The 13152-nt window shown below is 33.3% G+C and overlaps 1 pseudogene; it reads right to left on the bottom strand.

The window, feature by feature from the left end:
* Window positions 1–4094: 4094 nt before the first annotated feature.
* Window positions 4095–12814, bottom strand: LOC127137868 (uncharacterized; annotated as a pseudogene).
* Window positions 12815–13152: the final 338 nt, after the last annotated feature.

Below are 13152 nucleotides of genomic sequence, written 5' to 3'. Positions count from 1 at the left end.
TTTTTTTTTTAAATTCCCCCCTCCTTTTCTTTTAATGGATTCCCCAAAAATCAGAAAGAGGGGATCCGCTAGTGTGGTTCAGGCACGTGGCCTTGAGAGACGTTGGAGAGGAATCTTGTGGTAGTGCAACATTGCGAGTGATATCCTTCCATTTGTCAACTGTCGAAGAAAAAGAGAGAGAGAGAGAGATTTTGGGCGCTAGCTGACGTTTAGTCATTAAAAGACATTTTCTTTAGCTGATTTTTTTATATTTTTTTATTTAATTTCTAATTTTTGATTGGATGAATAGGAAAAACATGGATTTCTATGATTCACCATTGAAAGATAAGAAGACTTTGAGAAGATTAGCTGGCCACTTCTACCTGAATGGTGATGTGCTTTATAAGAGAAAGTTCGATATGGTTTTGCTCAAATGCGTGGATAGACACGAAGCAGACTTATTAATGACTGAAGTCCATGAAGGTTCCTTTGGTACTCATCCCAATGGATATGTTATGGAAAAGAAGATGTTGAAAGCAAGTTACTATTGGCTGACAATGGAATTTGACTATTGCAAGTTTGTGAAGAAATGTCATAAGTGTCAAATTTATGCAGATAAGATTCATGTTCCTCCAACACTATTGAATATCATTTCCTCTCCATGGCCCTTCTCCATGTGGGAAATTGATATGATTGGTATGATTGAGCCTAAAGCTTCAAACGAACGTCGTTTCATTCTGGTGGCTATTGACTACTTCACGAAGTGGGTTGAAGCGACATCATATGCAAATGTAACCAAGCAAGTTGTTGTAAGGTTTATCAAGAATCAAATTATCTGCCGGTATGGTGTGCCGAGTGAGATCATTATTGATAATGGATCGAACTTGAACAACAATATGGTAGAAGCTCTTTGCAAAGACTTTAAGATTGCACATCATAATTCTTCCCTCTACAGACCTAAGATGAATAGGGTTGTTGAAGCGGCAAACAAGAACATCAAGAAGATCATTCAGAAGATGGTTGTGACATTCAAAGCTTGGCATGAGATGCTCCCATTCAGAAGATGGTTGTGACATTCAAAGATTGACAGACAAGAACATCAAGAAGATCATTCAAAAGAGAAGACTTTCAACAACATAGATTTTAATCAGACTCACACTCTACATGGTCATTGCACTTTTCAACATCCACTTTGAACGCCACACCCTTTATTTTTTTATTTCAGATTAATCATTTATGGCCATCTCAAACGTGAGTAAGGATCCAATCAATTCATCAACTTTTCATTGTAGAAACATCTTGAGCTTGTTCAATTGCGGTAACCTTCATGTCAAACATCTTGGGTAAGGGATCTTAGGATTTTTCTTAAAAGCTTTTCTTCAGACATATTTTCACCAAAAGCCGAGGAGTTCTTAGAAATGTGACATAGTTGGGCATTGAATTCAAAGATGATTTCGTTATCTTCTTTCTTTTTAGTGAAGCACAATAAGTTTTCATTTTCTCTTTGTATATTTTATTTTCTCTGATTCAAGGCAGTGATGATGGATTTATGCATATTTTATTTTCTTTGATTCAAGGCAGTGATGATGGATTTATGTATACATAACACTTTAAAAGCTAAGTAAAGCTTGTTGATGCTAACGATATAATCTAACTCTATATTTCTTCCGTTTTTCTATAATGATTTTAGGGTTTCGATTTCTTCATAATGAAATTCAACACTTTAGAGTCGCTGATTCACTTATTCGATGGTGATTTCAATGATGTACGCCTAAAACAATACATTTTGAAGAATTAACAAATTAATATAATGTTTTTTGTTAGTGTATGAATTAAAATGAATCTCGATATTAACATACAGACAAAAAAGATAACAAATTACATTTAAAAGATAAATTGAATTGAGACAAAATAAAACATATAAATTATATTTGATTCTTTTATACAAAATAAATAAAATAAATAAAATAAAATAAAATAATACATTGTCTTTGATTCTTCTAAAAAAAGTTAACTAAATAAGATAAAATAAATAATAAAAAATATATTTTATCAAAAAAGTTATCTAAATAAGATAAAATATAATTTATTTTAATAATAAATGAATGGTGAGAATAAAAAAGAAATATCTGTGAATTTTATTTTGTGTATTAACGGCACAAATCGTGAGAAGCTAAACACATAGTATTAGTGAATAAATAAGAATCCCTAACTTTAAATAAAACCATGGGGAAAAAATGATAGAAATCAGCGTCTCGGTAACAAGTAAGGGCAAGGCCGTAATTTCAATTTCAACAACTTTAAAGCTTCTCAACATCACGGACGGCTGTTATAAATAAAACGCACACCAAACCCTATTAATCCCTAACACACAACAATCGCAGCGCAACCTGTGATTTCGGAGCCGTTTCATTTTCTCTATGAATATTGATTTTCTTTGAGATCGTTATTTTCTAAGGTTCCTGTCTCGTTTTATCCGCGCTTTTTCTTCATAGTTCCCCTTGTATCATGTAAGCCTTTCTTATTCTTTTGATTTTTTCTCTGAGATCGTTGTCGAAACTCATTTGGAACTGAGATGTGTTTTTAATTTTATTCAGAAAAACTTCTTAAAACCACTTTTCAGAATTTAAAACCAGTTCTGTCTTAAAAACGGGTCGGTTCTTTAAACCAATTATTTGAACTAATCTTGTTCTTTGAACCAAATCTGAACTGACCCAGTTATTCAAACAAGTTTCGATTTCAAACCAGTTATATGATTTCAAACCAGTTAACTGAACTGATTTTAAACTGATTCTAATCCAGTTAACTGAATTGTTTTGATTTCAAACCAGTTAGCTGAACTGTTATTTAAACTGGTTCACAAACCAGTTAACTGAACTGTTTTGATTTCAAACCAGTTATCTGAATTGTTTTTTAAACTGGTTCTCAAATCCAGTTATCTGAACTGTTTCTTAATCTGGTTCTAAAATCCAGTTATCTGAATTGTTTTTTAAACTGGTTCTCAAATCCAGTTATCTGAACTGTTTCTTAATCTGGTTCTAAAATCCAGTTATCTGAATTGTTTTTAAAACTGGTTTTCAAATCCAGTTATCTGAATTGTTTTTAAAACTGGTTTTCAAATCCAGTTATCCGAACTGTTTTTAAACTTGTTACTAAAACCAGTTATCTGAACTGTTTTAAAACTCAAACCAGTTAGCTGAACTGTTCCACAAATCCACTTAACTGAACTGTTTTGATTTCAAACCAGTTAACTGAACTGTTTTTTAAACTGGTTCTCAAATCCAGTTATCCGAACTGTTTCTTAATCTGGTTCTAAAAATCCAGTTATCTGAATTGTTTCTTAAACTGGTTTTCAAATCTAGTTACCCGAACTGTTTTTAAACTTGTTACTAAAACCAGTTACCTGAACTAGTTCTCAAATCCAGTTATCTGACCTGTTTTGAAAACTGGTTCACAAATTTGGATATTTGAACTGTTTTTAAAACTGGTTCACAAATTGGGATATTTAACCTGGTTTTAAAACTGGTTCACAAATCCGGATATTTAATCTGGTTTCTAAATCCAGTTAACTGAACTATTTTTTAAACTGATTACTGAATTCAGTAATCTGAACTATTTTTTAAACTGGTTATTATTCCCAGTTAATTGAATTGTTTCTTAAACTTGTTTTCAAATCCATATATCTGAACTGGTTCAGAAATCCATATATCTGAACTGGTTCACAAATCCAGTTATTTGAACTGTATCTTAAACTGGTTCTCAAATCCAGTTATCCGAACTGTTTTTTAAACTGGTTGCTATATCCAGTTAATTGAACAGTTTTTAACTTGTTACTAAGTCCAGTTATCTGAACTGTTTTTTAACTTGTTCTCAAAATCTAGTTATCTGAACTGTTTTTAAAACTGGTTCTCAAATCCAGTTAATTGAATTGTTTTTAAAACTGATTTCCTTTATAAATCCAGATAATTGAACTATTTATCTAACTGATTAGCTTTTTAAATTCAGTCATCTGAATTACAAATCCTCAAATCAGATTGATTTTAAAATCCAGTTATGTAAACTGTTACCCTGACTGCAATCCCCCAAACCCCTTCTATTAAAACCAGTTATTTGAATTATTTTCTAATAAGTTTAATTTCTAAAACTATGTAACTGAACTGCAATATAAAACTAGTATTATAGAAAATGTCTGGAAGTATTATATTTTGGAAAAGTTCGGTTAATATAAAATATAAATAATAATAAAGTAATATATTATAAAATCGGTGCATTGCAAATTTAGTAACAAGTGATTTTACTATTACACAAAAATGATTTTCACGAGAAATAATAAAAAACAATTTTAAATATTAAAAGTTTAACAATAACATACTTTAAACTTGAAAATAATATCTAATCAGTGCAATAATACTCTATTTGTTTCTGTAGTCTTTAAAATATGTACAATATCTAATAATTTATTTTAGGAAAAATCTTTACATTTTTAAAATAGTTTTTAAAAACTCCTAAATAATGGTAGTATTACATTATTTAATAAAAAAAACTCCTTAAAAAATACAACCTTAAAAAAACAAGTAATGATATTATTACATTATTTAATAAAACATTTATTGTTTCCAACTTTAAAATATGTGAATTGATAACCAATAAAAAATACTTAAATAAATTATAAAAATTTATTTTAGGAAAATAATCAAAGTTAATATTAGATTAAATGATTTTATCTTTACATTTTTAAAATGATTTTTTGAAAACTCCTTAATAATGATATTATTGCATTATTTTTAAAAAAATCCTTAAAAAATATAACCTTAAAAAAACAAGTAATAATATTATTACATTATTTAATAAAATATTTATTATTTCCAACTTTAAATATGTAAATTAGTAACCAATAAAAAATACTTCAATAAATTATAAGAATTTATTTTAGGAAAATAATCAAAGTTAATATTAAATTAAATGATTTTATCTTTAAATTTTTAAAATGATTTTTTGAAGTAATAATATTATTACGACTACAGATAACATTCCACTGAATAGAAAATATCTAAACTTTGAATTTTACATTCCCCAACTCTTAAATTCTTATCCGGTTACAATTTCGACCACAGTGACATTCCTTGTCGACAAGTCACCTTTGTCGAAATCCTTATGACCATTATTCACTATTTTGACTTTAGTGTGACTTTACACTAAAGTCAATCTTAATGATTTTTATCACATTAATGTTAGTTTTATCACATTAATGTTAGTGTCGAAAAAGAGAGATAACTGAGGGGACCAATAAAATATCAAAAGAAATAAAATTGAGGGACTAAAAAGCGGAGAACGAAAAAGTTAAAAACATTTATGTAAAATCCTCTCCAAAGTTGAGGAATGTTAGCAAAAATGTTTTTGAGTGGCATAGAAATATTAGCCACTGTAACTAGTTTATATAATTATATGCAAAATCTATGCAGCCAAGTCTATGGAGACAGATGAATAATTCAACGCGCCTTGATGAGGATCAGGCACTTTGACATGTTGTAAAACATAAGTCATTTTTATACCAATTATCTAGATCTGAGAGTTTGAGTGTTACCTGCAGCAGTATGAAACATATCTTCATTAAGGCTTTGTTAATCATAGACTTGCACTATTTTATACAATAACATACGATCACAAATATAATAGTTGCAGCCACAAGCCCACAACGAACTAACAACGAGTTTTCAAGGTGAGCTCTGATGCAATACCTGAGTACATCCAAAAAGTTTAAGTAATCTCAGCGACAAGCAACTGTCCACTATCAAACCTAATGTGTTGTCGGTCAAATTTCGGCACCAAGATACATCTAGACTATGCAGTTTTTTTGCATGGCTTGCAAGTGATAAGGTTGTGTGGCAGCCAACCTGTAATAAATCAAATAACGAGGCAGTAATGAGCAGGCCCTCAATTAGATGACCAAATAAAAAAGGGAGAAATATTGAGCAACCTCAACTATCTAAAATCATAATCAAAGCTTCCTCCATCAATATAATTTCAAAAAAATACAAATATAGTAGCGTCTTGATTCATGGAACGGAGAGAGAATTAAGGAGGCAGATAAACAAGGTACCTTTTTAACATTATTAAGTGATAGTTCTTTCAAAGACTCACCATTAGTCTCCACAAATGCAGCAATTGCTTCGTCACTGCAATGCCGAAAAAGTTAGGTTAGTTTATTCATTAATTGGGTGATATCAGGGTTAGATGCAGTAAGAACTAACGTAAGATTTGAATAGAGAATCAGAATGATCAAATACAAGAACGGAAAAGTGCACAATGAAAAGTGAGGGTAGCAATAAAGCACTAAAAATACATGTGTCTGGCCTAAGCAAAATATAACACAAAAATTAAACACAGGCAAGTACGGGAAAAAACAAACACCTGAATGAGTTACGACAAAGCTTCAGTGAATGAAGTACATGACAGTTGTTTGTAAGATATCCCATGGACATATCTGTTAGTTTGCACACATTTGATAAATCAAGTCCACATATTGCCGGATAGTGTTCCAACAATGACTTTTATTGATGCATCAGTCAAGTTTCTGCATATCAAATAATATAATCAACAAGCTTAATGATAAATATCTTTTGAGAAAGAAAGAAAATAAGGAGCCTATAATTTGGGTAAAATATTAATTTTGAAAGGACTAAGAAATTGACAAATAATCAGCAATCCACGTTCATAGAATGATCAACAGTTAAAAAAGGACAATAATTGGATTTAACATAAATACCAAATTAGGTTAAATTTTTCTCTGACTGGAAATTTATCTACCAACTTTTTGAAATGAAATTGTCTAAGAATTAAGAAATTACTTTGATGAGTACCTTTAGAGGAGATTTTAGTAATGAAACAGACTGCTACAATGATACTTACATGCAATCCTTCAGAATTAGCTCTTTCATGTTGTGACCACGTGCAACGATGTAATCCTTGACAAATGTATCGCTAACAGTTGGAATGCCAGCCACTGACAACACTTCTAAATGTTCAAGCTCCACTAGTGCTGGCACAATTAGTGCAGCATCAATGCCAAGGCAATGATCAAGGTACAACTCTTTCAAAAGAGATTTTAATGATTCAGTCAATATATAAAGACTAGCAGAAGTGAGAAGGGAGCACATGCTAAGATTTATTTATCTAAGCGTTGGAGTAGAAGAAACAAGTGCACGTAATCTCCCATCTGAGAGTCGGTGCAGAGTTTTACCTCTTGTATTTTCCTGGTGGAGTTCATCTTCAGATATCGAAGATCTCTTGTTCGCGACAATATTTGGTTCTGAGCAACGTTTGGTCCCCTGCGAGGTTCTCTCTCATTTGATATGATGTTGACCTAAAATTCCTCGCAGAGTTGACAGTTTGGATCCTCAGCAGATCTTCTCTCTCTCCCCCTAACCAAGGTTGAGTTATTCAGATCCAGATGATTTATGTTCATTCTCAACATTTTTCTCCAGTTGGTGTTTCCATCTTGTTGAGATTAGCCGAGTGTTGCAACGATGATTCAAATCTGTGATATTTGTATCATTTAGGATTGTTTTGTCAGCATAATTATAATCATATACATACATATTCATACATAAAACACAACATCTGATATTTCATTATACATTTTATTGCATTTGACTCCTTTATTCTGATCCCCCTACTACGGTGATATCATTTTCCAATGCGGGTTTGGCGTGTCTATCCTCCTTTAATTGTAGAGTGTCAGACCCCTTAGGTAGAAAGAGTTTAACCTTTCTCATTCCCCACTGAGTTATTTCCTCATGGATGATCATTATTACAATTTTCTCCCCAGTTAACTATCTGGATGGAACCACTCCCCTTGAGTTATACCCTCATTGAGTTGAGTCTTTGTTTGACCATTTCTTTCTAGTTACTACCTAGATGGATATTTTCTATCCCTCGAGAGTCTATTGCCCAATAACTGATAATATTCTTCTCGATTTTTGTGTACTTTACTTTTTTCCCAATACCCGGTAAAAGTAATTTACTTCCTTTATTTTTTTTCCAGCAGATTCATTTTCACGTTTCAGGAAGTCTATCCTTGATATGTTCATCCTAACCAGTGATGGATATTCTCCCTTTGTGGTTTTCTACCCAGTAAAAAGGTAGTTATAATCCCTACTTTTATTCCCTAGATAGTTAATCCTTGATATGTTCATCTTAACCGATGACGGATTTTTTCCTCTTTATGGTCTTCTGCCCAGTAACAGGTAGTTATAAATCCTGCTTTCCCTTTCCGAGTCTATCCTTGATACGTTCATCCTAACCGATGACAGATATTCTCTTTCGTATTCTATCCAATAACTGATAGATATAATTTTTAATTTTCTCTCTGGCAGTCTATCCTTGATATGTTCATCCTAACCGATGACGAATATTCTTCCTTTGAGTCTATCCTTGATATGTTAACTTTAACCAGTGACGAATATTTTCTCTTTGGTCTTCTATCCAGTAACCGGTAGTTGTAAATCCTATTTGACCTTTTTTCCAACAGGTTGTTCTTACTCAGTATCCAGTAATGAATACACCGATTTTTCCTTAGCGAGTCATCCTTGATATGTTTACCCTAATCGGTAACGGATGTCCCTCTGTCAGAGTACATTGTCTTCCTACCAAGTAAATGGTAATGGATAATATACTTCTGGTACTCCCGTGTTGAAGTTCATTCCTCCCCAGTTGAGTTTGAGTGTGTATTTCCCCAGTGAAATTGCCAGTCCCCTTTTTGGTTTGAGTATTTCAGCCTTGTTATAATTTACTAGTTTCCCTTGCAGATTTTCCCTTATTCCCCAGACTGAGTCCTTCCATTGATTTATTTTCATAGAAATTCCCCTCACGTCTCTAGCAGTTTTTAAGACATACCCTGACCTATGCATAACCTTTTATCCCCAATGTCTTTATCTCCCCAATGAGCTTTCCTTATGGAATGCATTATGCTCCTGTGGACTTTCAGTCTCTCCGAATTCTTTTCTTTTGTGGCAATATTTTCCCCACAAAGATTACTTTTACCATTCATATCATATGCATCATGAGGTCTCTTAGAGACCAAAATTTGTTTCTAGATGTTGTTATTTAAGTCCATTCTACTGAGTCGATACAAAGATTTTAACCTTCACATCCTCAGTCAGAATGTCCTTAAATAGGGGCAGCTGTAAGACCCCAATTTTGACCCTAAGATCCCTCATGCCATCTCATCATATGCATTGGCTTTGGGATCACACCTTGGCATCCTCCTTACCCCTCGTTCATTGAGTTTGCATTGGGGGAGATCACCAAGCACATTTGATTGTATCATACTTTGTTATTAATTGTTTACTAACCAAAATTCCAAAAATATGGCAATGTATAGTTTACTTCTTTTGTAGGTAGTGTGTGTGTGTTCACCTATGCTCCATCAAGCTCATATCTAGGGTTTGAGACCCTCAATACAAGGAGACTAATCAAGAGATGGTGCGCGTTGGTTCTAGGCATCATATATGGGTCCCCATGATCTTCACATATCATTTTTGATCAAGAATTCATCAAGAGTTTGAAGTTTTTTTGCCTTGGAAGCCCTAATTCATCTGGGTATCTTGTGTGACTTCCTCAGCAAGTTTCTTCACCATTTGAAAGTTAACCCCCATCTGTGTGTGGTATGTTTTATGAGTTTGGTTCATTGTACCAAATCTCTAACATACATTAATACCTAAATTTTTATTGTCCGACCTCAGATAGTTGTGACTTCTACATAAGTCCAATTACGATTGCTTAACATAGAGCTAAATTTGACCCTAAAGGCATAGCATTCTAGTAAGTGAGATTGTAAGTCTCCCATTCTTCATGGTATTGTTTGAAACTTGACCTTTTTTCCTTTCATGATAGTTAGTGGCATACTTGTCGAATTATCCAAGTTGGAGCCCTTCTCATGGAAGATGTCTTGGTTTAAGGATCCATGCTTGTGAATGGATGGTTGAGTGTTCTCCAAAGAATGACTTAATCAATTAAAAAATACCACTAATACTTGACTAACCTTTGACTAATATTTGACTAATTCTTGTTAATATTACTTTACTTTCAAGTCGTTTACTGTATGCAATTTAACTTTCAATCATTTATCATTCATTGTCATTTACATTTTATTTAATTTGTTTATGTTTATACCATTTTCACTTTGCTCATTCGAGCCATATCTTATGATTGTATATATTATTTGTGCATTTTGATTTTGTTTGTGGTCTTAGGACCTTAAAACACTTAATAAACAACAAAAAACCTAAAAAATATTTGGTGGACCTTTGATCTTGATCTGAACTTTTGGACTTAGGATTAGGCAACATTCCCTATGTAAAAAGGACTTGGCCAATGCCAACATTCTGAGACCAAGCTATTGTGAACCAAACCTTCATCTGATGCAAGCCTTGGACTCTGTTTGAATTCATCTGTTACTTTGTCTTAGTGCTAATTTTTATTTTGATCTTGTGTCTGATGCTTTATTCTGAGTTGATCAAGGAATATTTCATCTGGTACATGAGAAGACAAAGAAGACTGCTAGCTATGGGTTTTGCTTGCTTGGATGTGGCTATCTTTATTTGATGCCTTGATCTTCATGATGTCTGGATATTGCTAATTGCTTATTGATTATTACATGATTCAAAGTCCAAAGGAAAAATGGGTTTTCTATATGACATTCTTGTCTGTTGGATTGCATCTCATTCGTCAGATCTTTTCAACTCTTAACTTTTAATTTTATGCTTAGGGTAGACTCTTCATCTTCTCCTCTTCTTAAATTTCAAAATCTCTCCCATTTTTCAAAAACTTTCTTTGCTTGTGATTTCAAACTTAGACCTTATTTCAAGTAGCAAATTTGGCCTTATGCCAATGGATTTTCAAACTTTTTTTCTTAAATTAAATTTGTAAATAAACTTAATCATATTGACTTAAAAATTCAAAAGACAAAAATAACTAACAACTTCATTCAAAATTTTGGACCTATGTGCTCTTTTAATTTAAACTTTTGTTAAAAGTAATTTACCAACTTTGAAATTGTTACCACGAACTACGAGGTTTTGATCCCTCATTTTTATGTTGGTACGTAGGCACGAGTTCGAAGGTCTTGTTAAACACAAAAATATAATTAATGAATTCTTTTCTCATCCCCACACTCTATTTTTCTCAAACATCTTTTATACCAAAAACACATACACACATAAAAAAGGGCTCCCTATGAGTACCTAGGACACTTTGGGTGCTAACACCTTCCCTCTGTGTAACCAACCCCCTTACCCGTAATCTCTGACATTTTATTAGTTTTGATTTAAAAACTTCTTATCCTCTGGCATTTTATTAGTTTTGATTTGAAAACTTCTTATCCTTTGGGAAAAATAAAAGCGCGGTGGCGACTCTGGTTTTATTGACGTTAAGCTTATCCATAGCTTGATGGTCATGAATTTATCACTACAAAAATCAAGTGGCGACTCTGTTGGGGAGTAGTCCTCAGTGGATTTAGCCTACTTTTCTCTGTGTATATATTTGTATATTTGATGTTTGTATATTTGTTTGTATGATATAATCTGTCTGTTGTGCTTGGTGATCTCTGAGTGGTGAGATAAGTTCTAACCCGAAATTGAGTGCAATTAAGGTATGAGGATGGTATAGTCATGTTCAACTTGTGTGGAGTAGTCCTTAACAAGTTGGTTTGAGACCCATCTACTCAGTGGAGACCCTTTTGGAGTTACTAATGTCACACAAGTCATTTGTGGTTAGGCATTACTTTCTCTGATTTGGGGTCTGAGAAGCCGAGGACCGTAGAACATTTAACCTAACTTGGCCTATTTAGGATTTAGTGCGGAGATTGTTCAAGTGTAGACCTTATAACAGTTGTTACGCGATACTACACTCAGACGAGTTTCTCTTGAGAATATTATGGGTTGATGAGTCAGTCCTCCTAACCTGTATTATCCGATAGATAGGATTAAGACTCTAGGAACTTTTTAGAACATGATCTATAGGTTTTTATCCTTAGTACACTCCTTTGGGATGGTTCTTAACTTGACTCCATGCTCGTGACTCACAATAAACCCTTTGATTCTTGGTTGATCCGATTAAGTCTCATCAATGTCAATGGAACTTGGGTGTTGATAAGGTGAAAACCATAATCCACCAAAATGGATGATTGATCTTGATGATGACTTGATCCAACATGTTGGTATTGGCTCTCGTGAGTTGACCCATCTTATCCTTCATTTCCTCCATATTCCCTTTGACCGAGTCCATATCCACCCTATGTGCTTCCTGATGTTGTTCAAGTTGCTCCATGGCCTACTTTGTTTTTTTTTCAATGCATGTGTAATGAAGTATGTATGAATGCATGATGATGTATGTAGAAATGTTTTATTTCTTTAGGGAACATTCAAAATCCATTATTGCAAATTTTTAAGGAAGATGAACACAATTATAGATATCATAAAAAATAACTTTATTCATAAATCCAAAGAAAAGGTTCGTACGGGGATGATGCTCGTTGATACATAAAAATAGAAAGACAGATTCTTAAAAGAAAACAAAACTAGAGTGGTTTCTCCATGGCCTTCTTCAAGTGGGCCTTAAACTCCTTCAACATGACATCACACAACCTGGTAAACTCAAGTACTTCTCGGGGAGTGTTATGGAAGTTTACAACACCATCAACTCTTATGTACATCCTAGGGATGTCTCGAACCATATTGTTAGCAAACTCTTCCAGATTGGAATTTTCAACCCTCCATGCTTCAACCCGATCATCTTGGTCCTGAACAATGACTTGAGCAACAACGAAGAGGTCCATTAGGTACTGGATTTCTCCTTCTAACGTCGGGGTTAACTTTGAAAGTCTCAATGGTAAATTAAAGGAAGCGCAAGCCGAAGGTCAGAGGTGGAGGAGGTCATGGATGTTAGCCGTATGGGAACAATAAGAGAGGGAAAGTGCTGTAATGACTCAAATATGCGGATTCGAAAGGGCACTTGCGAAATCTCAAGTCGCTGCTGCTAGGAAACAACAACTAAGGATAAAAGCTAAGAATATGCTTCCACTTAATTGGAGGAGGATCTACCAAGAGATCTTGAACCTTAGATATCAGGTGCGTCTTTAATACCAATATCACAGAGTCTTGAGTTTTTTGTCTA

The sequence above is a fragment of the Lathyrus oleraceus genome, chromosome 4, assembly GCF_024323335.1.
Source record: "Lathyrus oleraceus cultivar Zhongwan6 chromosome 4, CAAS_Psat_ZW6_1.0, whole genome shotgun sequence".
Classification (NCBI taxonomy): Eukaryota; Viridiplantae; Streptophyta; class Magnoliopsida; order Fabales; family Fabaceae; genus Lathyrus; species Lathyrus oleraceus.
This window is presented reverse-complemented; position numbering and strand designations above follow the sequence as displayed.